At 44.9% G+C, this 25,498-nt stretch overlaps 1 protein-coding gene across 2 annotated transcripts in view; it reads right to left on the reverse strand.

Moving 5' to 3' along the window:
* FAM135B (family with sequence similarity 135 member B) overlaps positions 1-15,736 on the reverse strand; it is a 353,349-nt gene extending 337,613 nt beyond the window's left edge. For both annotated transcript variants that reach the window (XM_074000059.1, XM_015455220.4), the window contains exon 1: positions 15,158-15,736. The gene's annotated coding sequence lies outside the window, so the exon portion shown is untranslated. The remainder of the gene's footprint in view (positions 1-15,157) is intronic.
* Between the last annotated feature and the right edge of the window lie 9,762 nt (positions 15,737-25,498).

Below are 25,498 nucleotides of genomic sequence, written 5' to 3' on the forward strand. Positions count from 1 at the left end.
ACGTAGTCACAGAGGATCCCACACCATGCTTAGAAGACCCCTCCCTTCGATTAATTGCTCTGCTGTTACCATCTTGATATTAATACTAATTTTTAACAATGGGCTCCACCTCCTCATTTTGCAGCTGGCCCTGCAAGTTTTGTAGTCAAGACCAGGTCCTACCTAGTAATAGTAGCTTACACTTCCTAGTGTTTATATATAGCATGCCAGTCACTGTTTAAATGTTTTTCATATATTAACTCATTTAATCCTCAAATTACTCCATTAGGTAGATATATTGTTCTTGCATTGTTTGATGAAAGGATTTATGCTCAGATTAGTTAACAAACCTGACCAATGCCAGTAGCACAGGTAGGATTAAACCCAGTTTTCTGGCTTCAGAGCCAGCGTTCCTATCCACTCACACTGGGTCTCTTCATTTTATATTTTCATCATGGAGTAGTACTCTGAGATACCCACATTTTTAGAAAAAAAAGTTGTTAAACTATTTTAGCATCCATCTACCCACCCATGCACCCATCCATCCATCTACCCAAGCATTCATTTAATAACTCCATAAACCGATTTTCCTATAAAACCTGTGCCAACATAGTACCTAGACTTAGGTGCCTTAGTGACTTTTGCTTTAATGAATGGAACAGACTATATTTCAGGAACAATGAATGTAAAATTTGAAAAAAAAAAAAAAAAACCTCACTGTCCCAAATAAGAAACAGAGATGGACTTAAATCAACGCTCAAAGCACAAAAGTTAACATTTCTTGAGTCTTGCTATGGGTCACATTTCTAACCACATTTCTTCTTAAGTTTGTTCTTTCATTCTAACAAAAATGTGAAGGAGGCACCATTTTATTTTTTATCCCAATTTTCCACGTGAAGAAATGGAAGTACAGAGAGGCTGAGCAATCTGTCCTGGGTAACACAGCCAACTAGGAGAGGAGCGAGGCTTTGAGCGACGTATTACCACACAACCCACAGGCTGTCACGCCTCCAAGCTGGGGTCTTAGCCGAGCTGCTGTGGGAGAGAAAGACAATGAATTCAACCATCAGAGGCGTGGGAAATGCCTTTTCAGAAACGATGGCAACTGAGGTGAATCTGAATCCATGAGGAGGCTGCGCAGATGAAGACGGGGTTTGTGCGTGTGTTTATGCATGCCTGTGTAACAGGGAGAGGAAGAGAGACAGGAGAAGCAATAATATAATATTGTGCTGAAATCATAAATAGATGCACCAGCTCCTTCTTTGGGGGTACCTCACCCTCTGCACCCCTGGAAGCCATGATCAGGACCCCAAAAATACTTGCAAAGAAAACTTCCAGCTCAGGGCACACTGCTCATTCCTGCAGTGACCCTACGCAAGCCTCAACTGGATTACACTGGGTGTCAATCCAGCCTCAGTTTTAACTTAGAATGAGATGCCTCTTAAAGCAGCATATTGATCTTCAGTCTAGATATACGCTATACATTACATTTGCATCCCAGGAGTTTTGACACATCCATTAATCACTGAATTTTGAATAAAAATATCTAGGGGGACACTGAATGAAGCCATACAAACAAGAAAGGGCAGATCTGCAATTTTAGTAAATGCTCCTTTCTTCCAGTTTGGTTCAAGAAAGTCAATAAAGTATAAAGTGAAAGGATGAACACCTAATATTTTGACTGCTCATCTGAGTAAGTAGGGAGGACACAGATTTCTCTGGATTTCTTTTTCTTTTTTTTTTTTTTAGCCTAAGCAGGATTCTAATTCTATGAGTTTTTTCAAGTAGATGTGCCTGCAACCCTTCATGCGTGTTCTAGAATCAAAAAATGTTGGAACCAGACCTGATATGAGGGATCCTCAAATAAATCCCTTCCTCTAAGTTAAACAGGAGCTCTAGTCCTTTCTCAAGTTCACACAGCTGGGTGGCTAAAAGCAAGCAATCTGGAGTAAATAGGGTTTTTTGAGGTTTTATTTGGGTTTCTTTATTGGCTGAGAGGGAAATAGTTTGTTTTACTTTGATGATTTATAGCTGAATTTTGAATACCCTGCACAAGGGACATCTACAGTGCGGCCAGGAAGGAATAAGTTTTGAGATCAAACGAATTTGGGGGTCAGGTTCTGGCTGACTGTGTGACTGTGAACAAGTATTTTACCCTCTTGGCTTTTATTTTTTAGGGCTAATGATGGCCCCGCATGAAGATGACATAAGAGCTTCACCTGGGAACGTACTTTCTACAGTCCACAGCTCATTGTAGGGGCTTAGAAAGAGCTTCCCAAGGAAAAATGGTCAGACTACATAAAATATAAGTTTACTTTTACAAAGTATACTTAGGTAGTATTTTGTTAATAATTTCAGAATTATATATTTACTTTTATACAGTTAAATGTACTTAAAGTATGCTGAAATTTTACTGTGATTATCTTGCAATCAATTATTATAGAAAAGTTGTGAATATTCAAGTTGGTCTTATTGTAGTATCAGCTCTTTACACCAAAGGGCTTTTTATTGTATGCTTTTGTTTTATTTCACATTTAATTAAAGCTAATAATTTGTTTAAAAAAGAAAAGAAAGAGCTTCCTTTTCCTCTCACGCACACCACTTCCTAATTCAATGTTAATCCATCGCTGAAAGATGGTTTTATTATCATTCTTTGTCTCCAACATCTGCATGCTTTTGAAAAGAAGGTGGGGAAAGGAAGAAAAAAAAAAGAAACCTGGAAGAATCTCATTCTGTTATTCAGAAGCAATTATATTAATATTCATTTTATTCTCCCAAAAGGCCAACACAAGCCAATCTGTTAAAATACCAAGCTTGATGAATTCTACTTGGGGCACAAGATTCCAAGGATAATCTTATCTTTATACATTTCCTTTAAACAAACTAAAAAGGCAATTTATTCTTCAGTGCATTTTATATTCTGGATTAAAATCAACGAAGTTTCACCAAAGGCACCAATTCAGTTGCCTTCTCTTCCCCTGCAATAACACCTCAGCTAAGATGATGTGTGCCCCAGAAATTAATTTTCCAGATAACTAATATCAAGTTCTTTAAACACCAAATACTTTTATATTTAATTTTAGTAATTTCTGATGTAAACTATTTTAGAAATTATACTCTTATTTCAGCAGAGTTTACAGACTGTAATTTTGATTTTCTTTTGTGACTCATTGTCACGCTTCTGAACATAAGCTATTGCTCAGTGTTGTCATGGGTTGATGGCCTCAAAGACCCCTAAGGCATCACATCGAGGTTCCTCAGTTTTCAGAGTGGAATGACAATCCCGCCATCCTCTTGGTTGATATTAAATACATACACAGATCAGCCTTTAGTCAGAATAAACATTGATTAATCTACTATGTGCCAAGTATTACAATAGAAGCTGTTTAATTTTATTTTTATGTAAATTTTATTTAAAATTCCTCATAGGTTGTGTATTATCATTGTTTTAGAGATAAAGGAACTAAGGTCAATACAGTTAAAGCAACATAAGTGAAGTCTTACAGTCTCCTGGGGCGAAATTGAGGTTACAATGAGGTTATTGGGAAAAGTACTGCTGAAATTCCATACCATGAAACCCATGTGGGTAAGGAGGGGAGTTATAAAAAAGAGGGCTAAAAATTGAGGGAAATAGGAGAGATCACTGGGCCAGAGGAATCCAGGCAATCAAAGAACAGCAATAGCAGGAAAACTCAAAAAGCAAGCTAAGAGACGAGGCTATGTTCGACAGATCATCTGGAATGAAGAACAAGTATGATATGTGAGTGAGTGTGCGGCTAAGGGAAGTAGAGGAAAACCTATCTGAGTAGAAGGTGGGATTCAGGATGGTCTAGGGGTCATCTACTTAAACTTGGAAAGCCTCCTAGGTAATTGCAGAAGTGGGTGGTAAAGAAAACCAAGCTTCAGGTACCAAAATTATCAGTGAGTGGAGAGTAATGTGTGAACAGCTAATGCAACCCCACCAGGCTGGAAGGTACTGGTGTAGCTGGCATCCCATTGCACTTTTGCTGGTCAGCAGATGCTTTTAAGAGATGAGCAGGAGGAGTGGCTAAGTCGGGATGAAAATCCACAGCAGGGCTCCTCGGGTTCCAAGCATGGCAAAGTTTCGGGAGACATTTTTATAGTATTTTATGACTCATTCCCTCAGGGCACAGGCATTTTCAAAGGATCAGAGGGTGGTAGGGCTGAATGTTATGAGTCCCAAAGAATAAGCCTTGGGGAATGTGTGTGTCTTAAAGGAAGACATGGAGGGCTGTAATTGAAATACCCATTAATGTAGTGGATGCTACTGCTGACCCACCTGGTCCCCTCTACTGAGCTGGTGCTCCATCACCCAGATGATTTTTTGGCTGCTAGTAGCCTGCAGTTGCTTTGTTCTTCTGAGAATTGCCCACAGCTGACAGGAGCTGCTTTTCCCAGAAATACTTGGGAGGATATGCTGCCAGAGCTGAGTCTACAGCAGTAACAACAGCCTGGGCCCTGGCCACAAGGAGGAAGACTGTGTGGGCCGTGTGTGTCCCAGGGCATCCTGTGCCATCAGCTGAGACTAGATATCCATGGCTGGCCTCTCCCTTGTCTAATCCTGCTTCCCTCTTTCTCTGAAATTTCAACTGAAGGTACCTGCTCAGCCAATCACTTGCACAAGAATCTCCATTTCAGTTTCTGCATCTTAGGAACCTGACCTAAGGTGCAGGACCTCTCCACGAAGACCTAGTAACTGCCTGGGGTCCCTGGGCTAACAAATGTCAGAACTAGGGTGACCAACTCATCCATGTTGTCCAGGACCAAGAAGGTTCCTGGGATGCAAGACTTTCAGTTTTCAAACTGGAACAGTCCCCCTCAAAATGTTACAAGTTGATTACTCTAATCAGAACTTGGATTCAAACCAAAGTCTGCCTCACTCTAAAGGTTGTGATTTTCATTTGCATGACCCTGTCTCACTAATACTCAGAAGACCTGCCGTTTAGTTTTCACCAGAGAATACGTTCACTTTGTGATGTTCATGCAGGGATGTCTGTAGGCTCCAAAGCAGCCCCATCCCACTTGTAGAAAAGGCATTCTTAGCTGGTCACGGAGGACTTCAGGAGATCCATACTTTCCCCCCAACTCCCATAGGATTACTTTTTTTTTTTCTGAGAAGAGTGGCTATAAATTTTATCAGATGCTCAAAGTGATCCTGGACCTAATTAAGGTTAAGAACAATTGTCTAAGAAAACATTGCTTTTATCTCTGGATTAAGCAGAACAGTGGGGTGCTGTACTTACATCTGATGCTTAATGTCTCAAGCAGAGCTGTTTCCCAGTAAATGGCCCAGCACCCACCCGTGCACTCACAGCAGCATGGTGGGTGGGAGTTGTCCACTGCATTCCTCAGGCTACTTTCATCCTAGCCCTAAGTGTGTGTGCAGTGGGGGGCGGGGGTGGGGTGGGCAGGGGTGGTACTTCTTTTCTGTTTCAACTGAAATTTAAAACACCCTTGTCACTTGTCAGCCAGGCGCAGTGGCTCATGCCTGTAATCCCAGCACTTTGGAAGGCCAAGGTGGGCAGATTACCTGAGGTGAGGAGTTCAAGACCAACCTGGCCAACATGGCGAAACCCCTTATCTACCAAAAATACAAAAAATTAGCCAGGCAAGGTGGTGGGCACCTGGAATCCCAGCTACTGGGGAGGCCGAGGCAGGAGAATCGCTTGAACCCGGGAGGCAGAGGTTGCAGTGAGCTGAGATGAAGAAAAGACCTGTCAGTGTCATCTGAGGAGATGGACAGGGGAGGTCATCCTAGGGGGGCAGGTGCCCAGCAGCAAGCAACCAGGCTGCAAGGTGCCCCTGAACTGGAAGGCTACCTTCTGACCTGTAAATGGTGCTTAAATAGGGAACTGTAAATGGTGCTTAAATAGGGCTGCAGTTATTAGTTTTTAAATGTAAAAAGTATTATTTTTATTATTGATGATTTCTGCATGTATTCTTCTATTTTTTGACAAATATTTATTGCATGCTCAATGGGTGTCAGGAACTATTCTAAGGGTTTTGTGCAGCTATGAGTACAGCAAAGTCCTTGCACCATGGGAGGTCACATCTTGCAGAGGAGATAACAGAAAACAAATAAACCGATGCATCTCTACTATTTCAGATAATGATATAATAATGAATTCTTTTGAGAAAAAAAGAAAGCAAGCTCTGTGGCTAGAGACTACACAGGGTTATTTAACTAGGGTTGTCCAGAGAGATCACTACAAAGAGGGAACTTAGATGAGGAAAGGGAGTGAGCCACAGGAACATCAAGGGATGATCTGTCCCAACAAACAGGGTAGACACATAAGGAAAAATCCTTAAGGCAAGAGGAAGCCAGATAGTGTGTGCTGTTGTTTGTTTTTGTGTGTGTGTTGTTGTTTGATTTTGTTTGTTTGTTTGTTGTTTGTGAGACAGAGTCTCACTATGTCACCAGGCTGGAGTGCAGTGCCGCAGTCTCAGCTCACTGCAACCTTTGCCTCCCAGGTTCAAGCGATTCTCCTGCCTCAGCTTCCCAAGTAGCTGGGACTACAGGCACACACCACCACCCAGCTAATTTTTGTATTTTTCGTAGAGATGGGGTTTCACCATGTTGGCCAGGATGGTCTCGAGCTCCTGACCTCGTGATCCGTCCGCCTCGACCTCCCAAAGTGCGGGGATTACAGGCATAAGCCATCGCACCCGGTGTTTGATTTTTTGAACAAGCAGTAGTGTAGACCTTGTCGGTCTAAAAGAACACCTTTGCTTCCTCTACCCCTATACTTCTCCTAGCCGATCACTGCTACTCCCAGGCTCTCAATTAGCATCTATGTACTGAGGATTCCCTAAGTCTGTGTATTCAGCCAAACTCTTTTCTGAGTTTGATTGATACTGCCTAAAATGTATATGGATGTCATTGGAGACCTGAAACTCCACACATTCGAAACAGAACTCACCATTTCCTCCTGAAAACCTGTTCTTTCTCCTGTGTCCCCAGGCCAGTGAACAGCAGCAAAGCCAATCCATCAGACTAGGTCAGAAAACGGAGCATCAGCGTGGAGCAGAGGTATTCTTTACTCTTGGACACTGTATGTCAAGATTCTACTGACTGAATAAATCTCAAGTTGGTCCTCCTGTCTCCGTCCCTACTACCCTAACCTAGGTTTAGGCCATCCTTACGTCTAGGTACCCTAAATTTCCTGCAATAGACTCCCACCTAGTTTCCATGCCTCCTGTCTAACTTACTTCTCTCCAATGCATTCTTTATGTTGCAGCCAGAATGGACAAGTCCAAAATGCATGCTTGTGTCCCTCATCTCCCAGTTTAAGATCTTCCCACCCTTCCCATTAGCTTCCAGATAAAGAATAAATCCATTCACAAAGTGTGCAAGGGCCCACACACCCAGCCTCTACTCACCTCTCCAGCCTTTCAGCTTCCCACCCCTGTCTCAAGTTCTTCACCCACACTCTCTCTGAGCCCACACATCCCACTGCCTGCAATACTCTCTCAACCCCCGCTCTCCACACTGGCTTTCTTCTATGTGAAACAGCTCCCCCGACTCTTTGTCCCACGTTTATCTATGTAACTCCTATTTTCCATTCATGTCTCATATTTGATACCTCTTCCTCCAGGAAGCCCCCCATGGCATTCCCAGGTGGGTTTAGGTGTCCTTCTCTGTTATCAGGTCTTATCTCTATCACAGAGATGTACATTATAACTGTACATCTCTCACTGTACATTATAACTGCTTCTCTACTTGTTTGTCTTCTTTAAAAGTTATAAACTTCTTAAGGACATAAACATTATCTTCTTTATCTTGGCCCCCTTCAAGCTGCTATAACAGAGTATGGGGCATAACAGGCACTTAGGAAATAAAATCTGTGTTGACTGCCTTCACTTCACAATTGGGAAAAGAACTCCAGGGAGGTTAAGTTCCTGCTTAAAGAACACAGTTAATTCATATCAGAGTTAACCCTAGAGTACCTGTATTCAATTTTTGATACGATTTTATTTCAGATACCAGACTCCTCATAAAAGATAAAACCCAGTTCTTAATCTCAAAAATACAGAGTCTAGGAGGGACTCAAGATCTAGACAAGAAAGCTACAGACAGGTCAAGCCATAGGGTTGCACTGAGTGTTGGAGAGGAACACAGGGACCTGCAGGGCCCATCAGGTAAGTGAGCCCAGCCCTGGAGACATGGAAGAGGGTGTGCCTGGTTGGGAGAGCAGAGTGAGCCATGCTCAGACAGACAGACAGGTGGATAAGGGCCTCATCTGCCATCCCAGCAAGAGAACTTCCACCACGGGAACTTCCTACCAAAAGAGCTGCGCCAGGAAGACACTCTCACAAAGGGAGCCTACACCGCTCTACCTCTAGATTATCCATATGCAAAGAGTTCATCCCACCACTACCTCCCTCCAGCTACCTGGGATGACACTCACCTCTTCAATCTCCCTGCCCGTCTTCCCTCCAATAACTAAAGACTAAAGGCTGTAAGTTACAGTTATTCTAAGTAACTGAAGACTTAGAGAATATGACGTCACTTCAACGTCTGCTAAATATAATGAAATTAGAGACAAAACTCTAGAAGAGAAAGAAAAATAAGCCAGGCATGGTGGATCATGCCTGTAATCCCACCAATTTGGGGGACCGCAGCAGGTGGATCACTTGAGGTCAAGAGTTCAAGACCAGCCTGACCAATGTGGTAAAACTCTGTCTCTACTAAAAATACAAAATTAGCTGGGCGTGGTGGCACATGCCTGTAATCCCAGCTACTTTGGAGGCTGAGGCAGGAGAATCGCTTCAACCCGGGAGGTGGAGGTTGCAGTGAGCTGAGATTGTGCCACTGTACTCCCAGCCTGGGTAACAAGAGCAAAACTCTGTCTAAAAAAAAAAAAGAAAAAAAGAAAGGAAAGAAAAGAAAAATATTTCCTATATCACAAAGCCCAACAACAAAAGCTGTATCATCAATTAAATATAGGGCAAGACTTTAAAGAATGGGGTGGAAAGAATATGTCTAAAGTGACAGAGAAAGTGAACAGCAGAACTCAACCAGGCCCACACCCTCCAGTGTCTAGCTGGAGACTCCTCTAACAATAAATCTATAGTTTTCTGTGTCCCAAGAAATGTTTCAAAAGAAATTTGATCTTGGTAGTCTTGCTATCCAACTGTCTAGTTATACCTGGAATATTGGAGCTATGTAGGAAATCATCATTTAATTCTAACCCACAATTTGGAACATGTCATTGTTTCTCCCTCAATCGTTTCCTCATTTTCTAATTCCTAGTCAATGCTGGGACCAGCATCTACTCTGGCACCAAGGCAATCCTATGTTCATTCATTCATTCATTCAGCAAACATTTACTGAGTGCATATTATATGAGAGGATTTGTTCTACCGGTGGGAGTTCAACAGTGAACTATGTAATATATTGATGAGTACTATAAAGAAAGAAACATCAAAATAAGGACTGTCATTGTAGAAGCAGGTGGTAAGGGTGGGTTAATGATATGCTAAGGTGACATTTGAGTTGCAGCCAGAATAAAGTAGGGACACCGGTGGTTACCAGGGAGAAGAATGTCCCAGGAGGAAGGAGTAGCACGTGCTGCTGAAGATCAGCCAGGAGGCCAGGGTGGGTAGAGGTGAGTGGCTGTGGAGGAGACCAGGTCACGAGGTGGTGAGCAGGGTTGGAACAGGGGCTGAAGGTCATGTAGGTTGCAGGTCATGGGAAATGCTTCAGATTTTACTCTGAGTTAGAAAACCACTAAAGGGCTTTGAGCAAAGAGTTTAATCTGATTTCAGTTTTATAAAGATCTCTCTGGCTGCCTTGTGCAGAGTAGACACTGGGAAGCAGAATAGAGGCAGGATGTCAATTCACAGCCTGGTTTATTAATCCTTGCCTTCTTCTCTCATGGTGGGAGGATGGATAGAAAGCCTGAGTATCAACCATGACCCCTCCTTCCTCTTGACCTATCAATGGTCAAAGGTCCCTAGAATGTCTCACTGATATTTTTGTGAGATAGGATGCAATCTGTTCATTTCTCTGATACCCTCCTTCTGTTCCTCTCTACTATTCCTTCTCACACTACTTCTTCTCTGTCCTCTTTCTCCCACCTCTCATTACCTGAAGTCAAGCACCTCTGCAGAGCCTCCTAAGAGGCCATAAAATCTTTGTTGGATCTCACTAACCTGGCCTCTATCACAGCTGGGGAGAGCATCCTGCCCAGGTCTCGACTTTTCTGTGACTTCCTATGGCCTTCCATTAGAGGAAAAGACTGGCTTGCAAAACTCTCAAATATGTAACCCTACTGTCTCTCAAGCCTCAATGGACACCACCTCACCCCTTGGCCTCCTGTTCCAGCCCTGCCGTTCCTTTCTCTTCCTTGCTACTTCTTGTCTCCAAGTCTCTGCATGTTGCTCTCCCTTTCTGATTGCCCTTCCCTCAGGTCTGCATGTGGAGATTCCTTCAGACTCAGCTTAGACAGTCTCTTCTCTGAGAAGGCATCCTTGACGGCCACCACCTAGGAAACACGCCGTAGGCTCCTTCTCTTTGCTCCTGCAGACCCCCTGCATTGCCTGGTTTGTTCTTGCCCATTTCCACGACTGATCTCCCAACTACATATTAAGCTCTTGAAAGGCAAGGACCTTGTGTTGTCCACAGTTGATTCTCAGTCTGGCATGATGAGTGACACAGGGCAGGCTACTTATGCAAATGTCCTGTACCAGGCACATCACAGCACCACTCCATCCACACCAGAGGTGGAGGGAGGGCCACAGATCCCAGGCTTACAGTGCCACTTTCCTAAGATCTCCCTCACGAGTCACTCCTGAGATGGGTGTGCAGCCACCTAGTAATGATTCATGTTTGAGCAGAAACATTTGACATGTTTGAGCACCCATTGTCTGGGTAGCTCAGCAGATATTAGTGATATCCATGAACCTCTGCCAGATCTCTCAGGTAAGATCAGACTTTACACACACAATTTCTTGCATTTGAAATTAAGGAGATCTTCCAGACTGGACTGAGCAGCAGAACCTCCTGCCTAGAGTAGGATAAGAATTGGACTGGGACAAGGAGTATTGAACAACTCCCTAAGTCCCTGGGTCATCTTAGGCACTTTAACTTTCTTTCTTTTCCTTTTTCTTTCTTTCCTTTTTTTTGAGTTGGAGTCTCATTCTGTTGCCCAGGTTGTAGGGCAGTAGTGCAATCTTGGCTCACTGCAACCTCTGCCTCCTGGGTTCAAGCAATTCTCCTGCCTCAGCCTCCTAAGTAGCTGGGATTACAGATGTGTGCCACCACGCTTGGCTAATTTTTGTATTTTTTAGTAGAGATGGGGTTCCATCATATTGGACAGGCTGGTCTTGAACTCCTGACCTTGTGATCCATCTGCCTCAGCCTTCCAAAGTGCTGGGATTACAAGCATGAGCCACCACACCCAGTCTTAACTTTCTAAACTAAGGAAAATGCAAAAAGAAGAAAAATTTGGTGGGGCTATGGGTATATAATGCATTGAAATGTAGAGTTTTGGATAAGCTGTGAGTCCCAACAATAACAACAACCACAAAATGGTCTGAGGGCTACAGATGTAAACTTGGTAAGAGGAAACACGGATTAGTATATACGAGCACTGAAATAAAGCTAGAGAAGGCCATTGACATCACCCAGGTTTTCTACAGATGGAAACACTGAGTCAAGAAAGGTAAGGTGACCAGATCAATAGTCCTGCAAATAGTTAGTGTCAGATCTGGAGTGAGGACTCGGTCCCTGAATCTAAATCTTTAGGTCATTCTGCTCCCTCTTGGTGTCTCTCATGTCTAACCAAAAGAGGTTCTGGGTGGTTGGGACCATGGCCATCTTCTTAGTTCTTCCTCTCTTGTAGAAATGTAGGTGAAATAGAGGGAGGAGACTCATTTGGGGCATTTCAAAAAATTCTGGAACCCTCTATTATTGACAATTACATCAATCATTTGCAAATTACAGATGTTATGTATTGAGTTCCTGGCATGGCATTTTTCTTTCTGTGCATTTCCCTACCTATCTTGAAAGGTGGCTATCATTGCAATGCTACGCAGGTAAGGCAGATGGCTGGGGGAGCAAAATGATTTACTGCAGGTCACACAGAGCTAATGAGTGAAGGAGCTAGCATTTGAAGCCCATGTGATGCTGTGAAATTAGACAAGGATTTTGCTCATTTTCTAGGACAAAAATTAAGGAAAAGAATGAATTTACTTAGGGTATTAATATTTTACAGTTTATGAACTACTTTTATGGCACAGTATTAATTTGCTCCAAGCACTCGACATCCCTGTGAGATGGGTATTCACATCCACACTTTACGAATGAGGAAACTGAGGCACAAGACAATCAAGTGCCCTAGTTCCAGGTACCCTGAGAACTGAGATTAAATCTAGGCTATCTTAATCCAATGCTTGTGCTTTTTTACTATACTGGAGCTGAAATCCCAATGCTTGTGCTTTTTTACTATACTGGAGCTGAAATCAAGGAAAGAAACTGAAGCAAGAGAAAGATATTTCAAGTTTAAAATATTCCATCAGATGTTTTCAGCAAATGTTACATGAAGGCCATTCAACACCAGATTTCAGTTATCCTAAAGTGCCCACTTGAAAAAAAAAATGAGCATTTTAAAGCAAAATATGTGCTTCTGTTCTCCTTCACTTTGCCTCAGTGGTTGACCCTAAATAATACACAACAAGCCATGGAGCATCCTTCAGGCTTGCCACACAGACCGAGATGGCAAAAGCAGCCAGGAACGGCCTTTCTGCAGCCTACGTCTGCACAGGTGGTCATGTTGGAAGTAAGGCTCGTTCACTCATTCAACAACCATTCATCATGGCCATGGCTGCACCAGGTGCTGCAGCCACAACCAAAGTCAGATAGGGAGAAGCACCAGTCATCGGGAAGCATCAAATCAACAGAAAGGACAGGTATGTGTGCAAGCAATGACACAGCACAGTCCATCACAAAGCAGGTCCAGAGTGTTGTGGGAGCACATGAGAGAATCTGGGAAGGCTTCCTATAGGAAGGGGCATTTGAATCGGGTTGTTAAGGGAAGAAAGAAGTGGGAAATGGTTATTCTAGGCAGGGAGACCACCATGAGCAAAGTCAGGGGCATAAAAGAGCAGAGAACAGTATAAGATAGTCCTGGTTCCTTCCAGAAATTATAATTCCTTCAGCAATAAAATCAAGCTGTAAGCATTCAGTCTATTTCAGTCAAATTGAGCAAACATTTGGTAAACACCTGACATTACAGAGCAGAGTTGGATGAAAGTAATCCTGCCCACAAGAAACCCACAACCCGAGGTGAACAGTTAAATGCGTCCCTACTCTGTGTAAATCTCTGTTTACACTGTAAAAAAAAAAAAATAATCCACCCCTGTGGTGAGCAGACCTCACTGTTTCAAACTAGATGAGTGTTGCATTTGATGGCAAAGCACTTGACCTTCAGCACTTGTAGGCAAGGAGGATGGCATGCAGCATTTTCCCCTGAGAAGCCCTCTTTATGTTGCCCTGAGTGAATCTTGGACCAGACTACAGTGTTTCCACTGTGAGTCACTGACTAATATTTCCACTCTCTTTTCATAGCTGATGGATGTTTAATGATTTGCCAATCTGAGGAAGAGAGTTTCTTTAGAAAACAATAATCCCTTTTACTTGCACAAGACATTAGGTTTTTAAAAGCCCTTCCCAAACATCCTCTCCACATCCCACTGGATTGTGATTGAGCCTGATAAACTGCAAGACTTGTTGGTAGCCCCATTCTCCAGATGAGAGAAAGAAGACTCAGTGAGGTGGAACAACTCAAGGTCACACAGCAGGTGCATGAGGAAATCTGAGTTCAAATCCATGTTTTCTGACCCTCAAATCTGGTCCACTTTCCTCTACACCTAACCATCTGCCTAAGCTCTGATAATATCATCCATATTATGACATAAATCTCCAGATGAGACATTGGCCAAATCACATCCCCTTGGGTAACATAATGACACCATAAATTAAAAGCCCAATTAAAGAACATAGCCATTTAACTGGGACTTAGACTGTCCCCCGAGGCCACGATATAAAGGAAGAGCCTTTTCAAAGTCAATGGCTGCCTATCCTGGTTATTAGAGACCTACTTACCCACATGCACGAACTTTCAGACCCTAATTATTCACATGCTATCTTCCTTCTTCCGGGGCCCTGGTCCCAGCTGATCTGAGTTGGGAATCACTACCCAAGCTCTGGCCCTCTCTCCAGCCTGCAGATGTAGTTAACAGTCCATCACACTGTATGGACAGCCCAGGTGCCTCTCGGCTTTGACACATCACTTAACATCAAGAGCATCATAACCTGATGGAAAACAATGCCCCCTGGTTCAAATGGACAACTGAAGCAGGTGTCTCCAGCTGTCTGAAAGTGAGGTAGTTTGCCAGTGGCCAAGCAGCAAGGAATGTCACTATGCGCGATGTGGTTCTTGTTTTGCTGGCAAAGTGGGGTGGGGAGCTAGAAATGAGGCAGGGAGAAGGGGAGAGCACCGTCTTGTCTCCTAGCTCAAAATTTCTATTCCCCTCCTATCCCTAATAGTCAACGACAATAACATGATACTCCTGTGTCCCAAAATAATAACAGTTACTACTTGCCTCGTCTAAACATCCCTTCCAGTGATTGGGTTTGAAGGTGGCTCTACAGATCAAGAGCTGGTCCCTTTCCATGTCATAGCTGAGCTGCAGTGTCCCCGCACACCCCTGTCCCCAGCCAAGCCACAGGAAGAATGGGTCTGTGCATTCGCCTGGATCACAGAGAATCGCTGCCACTGTCCCCTCCATCCCAGTGCGGTCTTCTCCTGAGCCTGGCCCCCGGGTTCCATGGCTCCAAGGACCCCAATGGCCAAGGTCTGCACGCGCCCCCTCAGCCTCCATCTGGAACTCCTGGGGGGACCCCCTCATTAACCCAGCCTCTCCGCTTCTCTCACAGCGCTGGCCCTTCTTATCCCCTCAAGACCTGCCCAGCTGTGCAGCAAACCTGGAGGGCAGAGAGACTGGGGAAAATCGAGGGAGATAAACCACATTTTGCGGCGGAATCGCTGTTCCGTGACAGAAAGCCATCCAACTGGCAACCACGCTTGCAGAAGCGTCACTGCCACCGACGAGAGAGTTTTGCAGCTGCCGACCCCAGAGCGCTCTCACCTACCTGTCTCCACTGCAGGGCTCCCCTCTCTCTCCCCCGGGGGCCGCGCTCCTGGGTCCCTCTCTCTCCTCTTTCGCCGTCTCTGGCCGCCAACACTTGCGGCGGCGGGCGGACTGGGAAGTCCGCGGCACCTGCGAGCTGGTGTCGGGTCCCCGCGGCGAGGCTGCCTGGAGGAGGAGCGAGCGGATGCTGCCCTCGCCCGCCGCCGCCGGTGCTGATGCGGTTGCTATGGTTATGGAACTCCGCAGCTGCCCCCTCTCGGTGCAACAGCTGCCCGGCCGCGGCCTCCGGGCAGCCCCAGCGAGCGGGCGCCAGGACGCTAGGCTGTCAGCGCGGTCGGGGGAACGCAGCCGCCAGCGCCGCAAGAGAGCAAGGACCGAGCAGCTGCGCCCGCGCCGCTGGGCTGGCGCCTCCGGGCTGCGCTCACCTCCGGCGCCCTGGCTCCTCTACTTCCTCCGCCTGGACGCGGCCAGACCTCCGCGCCGCGCCGCGCGCCCTAGCGGCCGGGAGAGCCCGCCCTGCTGCTCCCGCTGGCTCCGCTCCGCAGCCGCTGCGCACCGCGGGGGTAGACGCTGCGCGACTGGCTGGCAGCGCGGCTCACGCGCTCCCACCTCGGTCCCTCTTCGCCGCGAGGCCCTGATGGGAGCCCGGGGCGGGCTGCCCAGCGGCCAAACCCCTCCCGCCCGGCCGCCCGGCTGCCCAGGGCGCAGGCTGCGGCCCCGCGTGCGGCCCTCCCAGCCCGACCGGCGCGAGCATGCTCAGTCCCCGCGGCGGGGCTGCCCTCCCGAGCCAAGACCCCAGGCCTCGGGCAGGAAAAGAGTCCCTGCAGACGCCTGGGGGCGGGGCGCGGCGGAGAACTGGCCGGGAGGGGGCTGTTGAACTTCGAAGGGAAGCCTAGGCAACAAGTAGATGCCTGAGAAAGGGTAAAAGCGCTGAGCAACCCATACCTCCAATGCGAAGTCAGCAGTGGCCTTCAACCAGCCAGCTGGCCCGTCATCCGATGGGCTCCTCACTTCATGCTGAACGTGGGGGTTCACAGACGTGTGAGATTCTGTCCACGGAGAAGGGAGAGGAAGATCAGGGAGAGTTAAGCCAACTCCTGTCTACTGAGCATTCTTAAGGGGCATTGGGAACTCTGATTATCACCACCACTGTGTTGGCAAGTTCTTGTGGCATGCCTGTGACAGATGACAAAACAGCCTTAGAGAAGGAGCCAAGACTGGGACTCGGAAGCCCAGTGACCCGTCCACTAGACTCAGCTGCACTGACTCCACCCAGGAGGAGGCAGGGAATGGAACCAGGCATTAGAGGATGACTATGTCCCCCACTAGACTAGGCTGCACTAACTCATACCCCAGGAGGAGGCAGGGAATGGAACCAGGCATTAGAGGATGACTATGTCACCCACTAGACTGGGCTGCACTAACTCATACCCCGGGAGGAAGCAGGGAATGGAACCAGGCAATTGCAGTGAGCAGGAGGAGCCTCTAACCCAGTCAGGTTGGGGTCTGGGGCAGGTAATTGGGGAAAGATACCTGAAAAAAAAGGCATAAGAACAAATGAGTGGGGCGGTGAAGGGTGGAGAAGACTGCTCTTTCCAGGACAGAGGGGCAGCGTACAGAGGCCTGGAGTCAGGACAGAACAGCTGGAATCTAGCAGCAGCAGGCAAGGAGAGGTGAGGCAGGCGAGTGGTGAGGTTTACAGGGCAGGCACTGCACACCAAAGGCCTTGCGATCCAAGTGAAGGGGTTGGAATTTGACAATGTGACCCTTACGATGGAAGGGAAATGGGGAAGGTGGTGGGGAGGAGGACAGTGAAGCAGTTTAAGCAGGAGAAAGGCGGGGTAGACATGATGGGAAGGTCACCTTAGTTGAAGTGTGTGTGCTGCTGGCTAGGGTGGGGATTAAGGCTGCAGAAAGGGTGTCCTAAGGAGGCTGTTGACATAGTGGGCCTGGGCAGGTGGAGGCTCTGAGCTATCTACCCTGCTTGTCCTCCCCACAGCACCCAGCAAGCCCAGGGCAATGCATACCCTCAGTAAAGGTTTGGTGAATGGCAAATAAATATGTATTTCTCTATAGAGAAAATGGATGCTTTTCTTTTACAATATTTGTCTCTTAAATGTGATCATAATCATATGGCATTTATTTTGCTATTGACATTGCATTTTTATGCAACCTTATTTTTGAAGGTCAATGCAAGCACTCAATATTTTCCTCTGCATTTTCCAGTCCTCGGCAGTAGAGATACGCCAGGAGCATAGGATTTGCTTGTATTGGATGTGTTTCAATTGTCTGGATAAAACAGCTCCATGATATATTAAGTGAAAAAGCAAAGTGCAGAATAGATAAAATAAGATCATATTAAAATAAGACAACTGTTGTGAAACAAGGAGACAGATACACATATTTGTATTGCTTGCATTGGCATGAAAATATGCTAGAAGGATATGTAAGAAACTTGGAGAAGTAGCTATTAGCTATGAGGGTGAAGATGGGTGGAAGAACTAGGTTGATGAGGTTAGAGTGAGAGTGAGAATTTTGAAATACACTATTTTTTGTTTGTTTGTTTTTTGAGACAGGGTCTTACCTTGTTAGCCAGGCTAGAGTGCAGTGGCACAATCTTAACTCACTGCAGGCTTTAACTCCTGGGCACAAGTGATCTTCCCACCTCAGCCCCTCCAAGTAGGTAGGGCTACCATGCCTGGGTAAGGTTTTTATTTTTTGTAGACCTACCACCATACCTGGGTGAGGTTTTAATTTTTTGTAGAGATGGGGTCTGGCTATGGTGCCCAGGCTAGTTTCAAACTCCTGGGCTCAAATGATCCTCCTGCCTCAGACTTGCAGAGTGCTGGGATTAGAGGTGGGAGCCACTGCACTTGATCTCAACATACACTTTTATAAAACATTTTGATGTTTAAGCCAAAAATTGCACACATATATGAGTGTGTATGTGCATATATATAAACACACATATGTACGTTTGTGTGTGTATATATATATGCACATATACATAATCTGTATATATAATCTGTGACTAGAATCTCAGTGAATCTTGAAATAACCTCAAAGGCAACATGCAACATGTGCCAGTGAGATATGTCCCAAGAGATGCCCCCAATCCTTGTTCCCCATGTGGTAAAATAGTAGTATGAATTATCATTGCAAAGTCTTCTTCAAACTCTGCTCATGGACTGCCCAGCATGACATTAATCAATCAGCTGGAATGATGCACTGTTGGCTCCGAGATCCCCTTACCCACTATCCCCTTACCCACTACCCTCTTAATGAATGGGCCTTGTGCAAGGTAAGGCCCTGAACAGCTGGGGGCTGGGGGAGGTCTGGAAGGGAAAGCCTCTGCTGCTGCCCAGGTTGGGCCTTGGTGGAACTGACTCAAAAGCAGCAATAGCCCTCCACTGTTATCTCCCACCAAGAAAATGTCCCACTGCCCGTCAAATCACAGAAACCAGAAACCTAACATCGTCCTAGGCTTCCTAGTCTCTCCCTCTCTCCCATTCTCTGGACTCCTCTCATCTCCCTCAACCGAATTAATTGCCAACTTCTGCCAATTCCACCATGTAAATAGCTCTCAGAGTCATCTATAGCAGGGGCTCCCTGAGAGATTTTTTAAAACCTTCTTCAAAAAGGGGTCATGAGTGATGATGTGTCTGTCAAGAGAAACGGTGTTTCGGGATGATGTTTTGGGATGAGCAGTTACGAACAGGACAGATGGACGTTGGTTCTGAGACGAATACAAGCCAAATCCAGGCCCTAGTTCTGGTGCAGGTGGAAGGTGAGCCCAGTGGAAAGAATTGAGTGCTGAGAGGTACAGTCTGGGGAGCTCCCCTGAGATGCTTTGGCTGAGTGGGGTTCAAGGGTGTAGTGTGAGGTTGTCCTCCCTCATAGGGACCACAGGGGCTTGAGCCCCTTCAGGGTGAGCAAGGGATCACAGCCAAGTAGGCCAGCATTTCTTCCTGCAGAAGGCAGGTTTTCAATGGTGACATCCTGTGGTAGCAAGAAGCAACTGCCCTAAAATGCTAATCAGACTCCACAGCTCTACATATCGGAGAGAAAGTCCGAGCAGCCTCCCTGGGGACTGGACTGTGTGCAAACCCCGGCAGACTGAGGACAATTCCGGAAAACCAGACCCCAAGAGGGAGAACCTTCACTTCCCGCTAATAGAAGGACACAGAGGAAACAATTTGCTAGGCCTGGAACCTTGGCTTTGCTGCTGTCTTCCTGTTGTCCTTAAAGATGCAGCATGACCTAATTACATCTCAGTTCCCGTTTCTCTAAAACAAGGATAATAATAAAATGGACCTCATAGCTTTGTTGTGAAGATTAAATGGATTAACACATATGGATGCAAATGGATTGAAACTTAGAACCCTGCCTCAGACCCAGGAAGGACTATGTAGGTGTGAGCTGTTTTTATGATCTTTTTCAATACTGAAATGAGTTGAAGAAACAGGTGTCTGGGTACCATGTTTATTAGTTATACTTTCTTATCTAGCCACACCTTGACCCAGGACCATCCTGCTTCTTATCTGAAATAATTTCTTATCTGACCTCTCCAATTCTAGTTTTGTCCCCTTTAGTACTCTTCTGTATACATCCTGTGGACCTTTTAAAATTGCAACTTTGGGCCGGGCGCGGTGGCTCAAGCCTGTAATCCCAGCGCTTTGGGAAGCCGAGACGGGCGGATCTCGAGGTCAGGAGATTGAGGCCATCCTGGCTAACACAGTGAAACCCCATCTCTACTAAAAAATACAAAAAAAAAAAAAAACTAGCCGGGCAAGGTAGCGGGCGCCTGTAGTCCCAGGTACGCAGGAAGCTGAGGCAGGAGAATGGCATAAACCCGGGAGGCGGAGCTTGCAGTGAGCTGAGATCCGGCCACTACAATCCAGCCTGGGCAACAGAGTGAGACTCCGTCTCAAAGAAAAAAAAAAAATGCAACTTTGATCCCATCCTCTTCCTCTTAAGATCCTTCAGGAGTGATTCTGGACTTCCAGAATAAGTTCCATGCCCCAGAGTCTGGCCTTCAGGGGCAGCTAAGGTCTGACTCCTGCTCTATTTGGTTCAACAACACCCAAGTGTTTGAACTTCCCAGAAAGTCCCACGCTGTCTAGAACATCCATGAATTCTTACTCATCCTTCAAACCTCTGTCACCACATTACTTCCTTCCTGAAAGCTTCTCAGACCTACCTTAGGGTTAATCCCTTCTGAACCTCACACACAGAGCCTGTAATATAATTATTTAATATAAAAATAGATTTCCCACACTAGACTGAGAAGTCTTTGAATTAAGTTATTATAAAAGGGGCCTGTGTCTTTTTATCTTTCTTTACTCAAACTATAGCACAGTGTTTGGATATACAGATGTTCTTAGTACATGTCAAAAATATTATCTGAGGCCGGGCGTGGTGGTTCGTGCCTGTAATCCCAACACTTTGGAAGGCTGAGGTGGGTGGATCATCTGAGGTCAGAAGTTTGAGACCAGCCTGGCCAACATGGTGAAACCCCCGTCTCAACTAAAAATGCAAAAAAAAAAAAAAAAAAAAAAAAAAAAAACTAGGCATGGCAGTGCACGCCTATAATCCCACTACTCAGGGGGCTGAGGCAGGAGAATCACTTGAACCCGGGAGGTGGAGGTTGCAGTGAGCCGAGATTGCACCATTGCACTGCGGCCTGGACAACAAGAGTAAGATTCTGTCTCAAAAAAAAAAAAAAAAAGTATTTAAATAGATTTGAGGTTGATTTTCTTATGTGATATGGTTTGGCTGTGTCCCCAAATCTTATGTTGAATTGTGGCTCCTGTAATTCCCACATGTTGTGGGAGAGACCTAGTAGGAGATAACTGAATCATGGGGGCGGTTTTCCCCCATAGTGTTCTCATGATAGTGAATAAGTCTCATGAGATCTAACGTATTTATAAGGGGTTACCCCTTTCACTTGGGTCTCATTCTCTCTGGCCTGCTGCCATGTAAGACATGCCTTTCACCTTCCACCATGATTGTGAGGCCTCCCCAGCCACCATGTGGAACTGTGAGTCCATTAAACCTCTTTTTCTTTATAAATTACCCAGTCTCACATATGTCTTTATCAGCAATGTGAAATGGCCTAATATATCATGTATTTGACTTGTCTTGCCAGCCAACCAAAGATCAAAAGTTTGTTTTAAACATCAATATACTTATGATAGCCATTCAGTTATTGCATTTAATTTTATTAACTGATGAAATGAGGGATTGGTTCACCTAAGAACCTGCTTGATTGGCACAGCGGGGTGGGAAGGGGAATTAAGAAAAGGCCAACTTTGTTAATGTTTGGGGCAGGTCTTGAATGAAAATACTTCTTCAGCTGTTCAGCTCAGAGGTATTCCCATGTTTATCACTTCTTTCCATCAGTGCTTTATTTGGGGGCACATGTAACGGTGACCACAGCCAAACCCTTAGGGAGCAGTGTTCTTACCGGGAACCAGACACTATTCTAAACACGTTGTGTGGAACTCGTTTCATCTTTCTTAGGGTCAACAAGCCTGTTATGAGGAAACACAGACAAAGGTGGAGGATTTCAACAGCCAGTCCCTGTTTACTCCAACTAAACATCACCACCTATATCCTCTGTTCGAGCTTGGCTTCCATTTCCCGTGTGGTTTACATTTATGTTTTACAGGTGTCTTACTATCATTATCTAACACAGTGTTTCTCAACCTCAGCATTATTGACAGTTGAGACCCAGTGATTCTCTTCCAGAGGGGGCTTCCCCATGCATTGCAGGATGTTCAAAAACTCCCTGACCTCCGCCCAATAATAGCACCTTCCCTCACCCTCAACTGTGATGACCAAAATGGTATCTAGACATTGGCAATGTCTCTGGGGAGTAAAATTGAGGACCACTAATCGGAAAACTGGATTTAAGGCATTAGCATTTACTGTAAAAGATAATGCATATAAAACCAACTTAAATAAATGTACTGATATTTTCAAGTAGGCCAGTATTGGCTGGGTGCCATGGGTCACACCTGTTATCTAAGCAATTTAAGAGGCTGAGAAGCAAGGATCACTTGAAGCCAGGAGTTTGAAACCAACCTGGGCAATATAGCAAGACCCTAGTTTCTACAGAAAACCAAAAAAAACAAATTAGCTAGGTACGATGGTCCCAGCGACTTGGAAGGCTTAGGAGAGAGGATCTCTTGAGCACAGGAGCTTGAGGCCTGCAATGAGCTATGATTGAACCATTGTACTTCAGCCTGGGTGATATAGCAAGACCTCCCCCCAACCAGAAAAGGGGCTGATATTTGTTAGATGTAATTGAATCAACACTGTTTTCAATTGTGGTTTGGGCTGGCAAAGGCTTTCCTGGTAGATGTGTTTGCTTGACTTTTTCTTTCTGTTCACTTATGTTTCCATTACATGTTCATTCTTTATTTTTATTTCTTTGGCCTTTTTATTAATATTATTATTATTATTTTGAGACGGAGTCTTGCTCTCGTTGGCCAGGCTGGAGTGCAATGGCACGATCTTGGCTCACTGCAACCTCTGCCTCCCTGTTTCAAGCAATTCTCTTGCTTCAGCTTCCCGAGTAGCTGGGATTACAGGCGCCTACCACCACACCTGGCTAACTTCCATATTTTTAGTAGAAGCGGCATTTCACCATGTTGGCCAGGCTGGTCTTGAACTCCTGACCTCGTGATCCACCTGCCTCGGCCTCTGAAAGTGCTGAGATTACAGGCATGGGCTACCACACCCGGCCCATGTGCATTGTGCATTCTTTTTAAATCTCTCTGTGTGTGTGTGTGTGTGTGTGTGTGTGTGTGTGTGTGTGTGTGTGTGTTTCATTCAATTTGTTTGCAGGGGTCTTTTTAAACCATTTGTCCACTTTGCAGGGATTAGCTTAATTATAGCATTTTTATCATCTTTAATTTAATTAGGCACAACCAACTGCATATCCCCATTGCATTGAAGGAGGTAAACCACTGCCAAGTTTCCCTCATGTGTGGTTTTCAAAAGCAAGCATTCCTCAAGAGTGGGCACATTTCAGGTGCCCACCCAAATGCGACGGAGTTATGGTGCTGCTGTCGATGTTTATGTTAAACATCCGTGAAATTAAACCATTTTCCTTTTTAAGACAAAGTTCAATATAAATGAACAGTTTAACATATTCTGGCTGTGTATTCTAAAATATGGGAAATCTTGTCCACAGCCCCCTACTCCTGCAACCTGAAGATCAGCAGAGTTGCTGGAAAGCACATGGGCAGCAGAATCAAAGGGACCCAATGGGACCCCAACTTCAACCTCTCTACCTGTGTGACCTCGTGCATGATACAAAATCTCCTTGAACTTCAGCTTCCTCCTCTGCTGCTTTACATGAGAATTAATCATTATATGAAAAAGGTCTAACCTCTGGCATGTTCTCAGTAACGGCAGCTACTCTAATTCAGCTGAGCAACCACCTGCATTTGCCAGCCCCCCTTGTAGCCAGATGGGAACTGCATGACTCCCCACTAGTCAGTGGTCAAATGAGCAAACATTTTTGTGTGAGGAAATAGTGGGCATCACACACACACACACACACACACACACACACACACACCCTCTCTTCTATCTCTGCAAATGAAAACAAAAAAGAAATATACAATATACAATATACAACAACAACAACAAAATAAAACAGCCAATTTCAAAATAGAGATAGGTCGGGCCCCTGAAGTTACCTCTGAGGCTCCTAGTGACAATTGCCTGACCCGCATCAGGTTATGATGGGGCAAGAAGTTAGCTCTCATTTCAGTCTCACGTCACTGAGATGTCAGGGCTCATCTGCTTATGTAGTGTATAATTGCCAATTCTGAGTAATCTAGGTAGAGAATCACAGATTTCCAAACCACTAGACAATCACCTTGAAAACAACACAAAGACTTTATTATTATCCAGTGTTTTCACAGATAAGGAAATAGGCATAGCTGGCTAATAGCACTTCTCCAAGTTAGAAAGTGGCAGAGCTGGAATTTGACCCTAGCAGTCTAATTCCAGGATTTTCTCCTCTGGAAAGCCACAATAAAGGTTTGAGTAATGAATGATTGATAGAATTGGGGGTACATGAAGTTGTGTTTACTTATCACACTTAATCATGCCCATTTCTTTACTGCTAAGAGCTTGATTCATTACTGAAGAAAAAAGGTCAGTTGGTAACAAATAAATCATTTGTGTCTTTGAGAACATCAGCAACTTTGAAGAAAAGGGGGTGAGGATGTCTATTGAGTTGATAGTGAGCCTAATGACATTAAAAGCAAATGTCCTTAGTAAAGAGTCAAACAATGATATTATTTTTCAAGTCAATAAAGAAGATATGTATATATTAAAGTTACAAATATATATGTCTTCTTTATTGAGTTGAAATGATGAATATATATGTACATATTCATCCTTTTAAGTTGGTGAATTATTATATTAAATGGCTACAGTACTTTGGGAACAAATTCTTCCTTTTATAAAGGACACAGCCTTGGGCGTTGTCCAGGGCATTCTCTCTTCTCTTGATCAAAGTGTTTAAGTCTTCAATATCATTCCTGTCTGCAGAAACTTCAGGCCCTGTTCCAAGGCCTGCCCTTGGTGAATTATAAAGGGGGAGCAATTTCTCTTCAGCACAAAGTTGCTATGTGTGTTTGCTCTGAGACTGTTTCCCCCTCTGTGTAATAGAGTAGGTGCACTGCCCTTGCTGGGTGCACTGGGGGATTCAATGGCACCACAGTGTGTAAGCTGGGGCTCAGGATGGGGTCTGGCACCTATTAGGCATCCAGTACATCTTCGGCCCATTCCTTTCAGGCTCCTACAGTCTCGTGTTGCTTCCTCGGCCACTAGCACCTTGTGGCTCACCTATAAAAGTCTCAGTGACCAGGTAACAACCCCCTGAGAATACTGTAGACAGGAAACCCTGAGCCTGGCTCTAGCACTGAGAACTGCTAGTAATCAGCTCAGTGACCTTGGAAAAATCATTTGGATTCTCTCAGTTTCTCATCCATGCACGGGTCTGTATTCATAAGAGAAGCACTAAGTTCCCTTCTAATTTTGCATTTAATGTGTCATCAGACCTGCATTCCATTCCATGCAAACATTTGTTGTCTTACATGAAAAAAGTACAAGTTCGATACAAAACTCAGCACAAATATATGACTCTTACTCAATGTAAGTGCTGTCTCCCCCTAACTGAATGTAATTAAGCACATCTATTGTTTTAAGGTATTCTTAAATAAACATTTTAAATTTAATTTCAAAATTAAAATTTGTAAATGAAATGGATCAAACAAATAAACTAGTTACATATATATGTAACTCTATATATATGAGA

The sequence above is a fragment of the Macaca fascicularis genome, chromosome 8, assembly GCF_037993035.2.
Source record: "Macaca fascicularis isolate 582-1 chromosome 8, T2T-MFA8v1.1".
NCBI classification, from domain to species: Eukaryota; Metazoa; Chordata; class Mammalia; order Primates; family Cercopithecidae; genus Macaca; species Macaca fascicularis.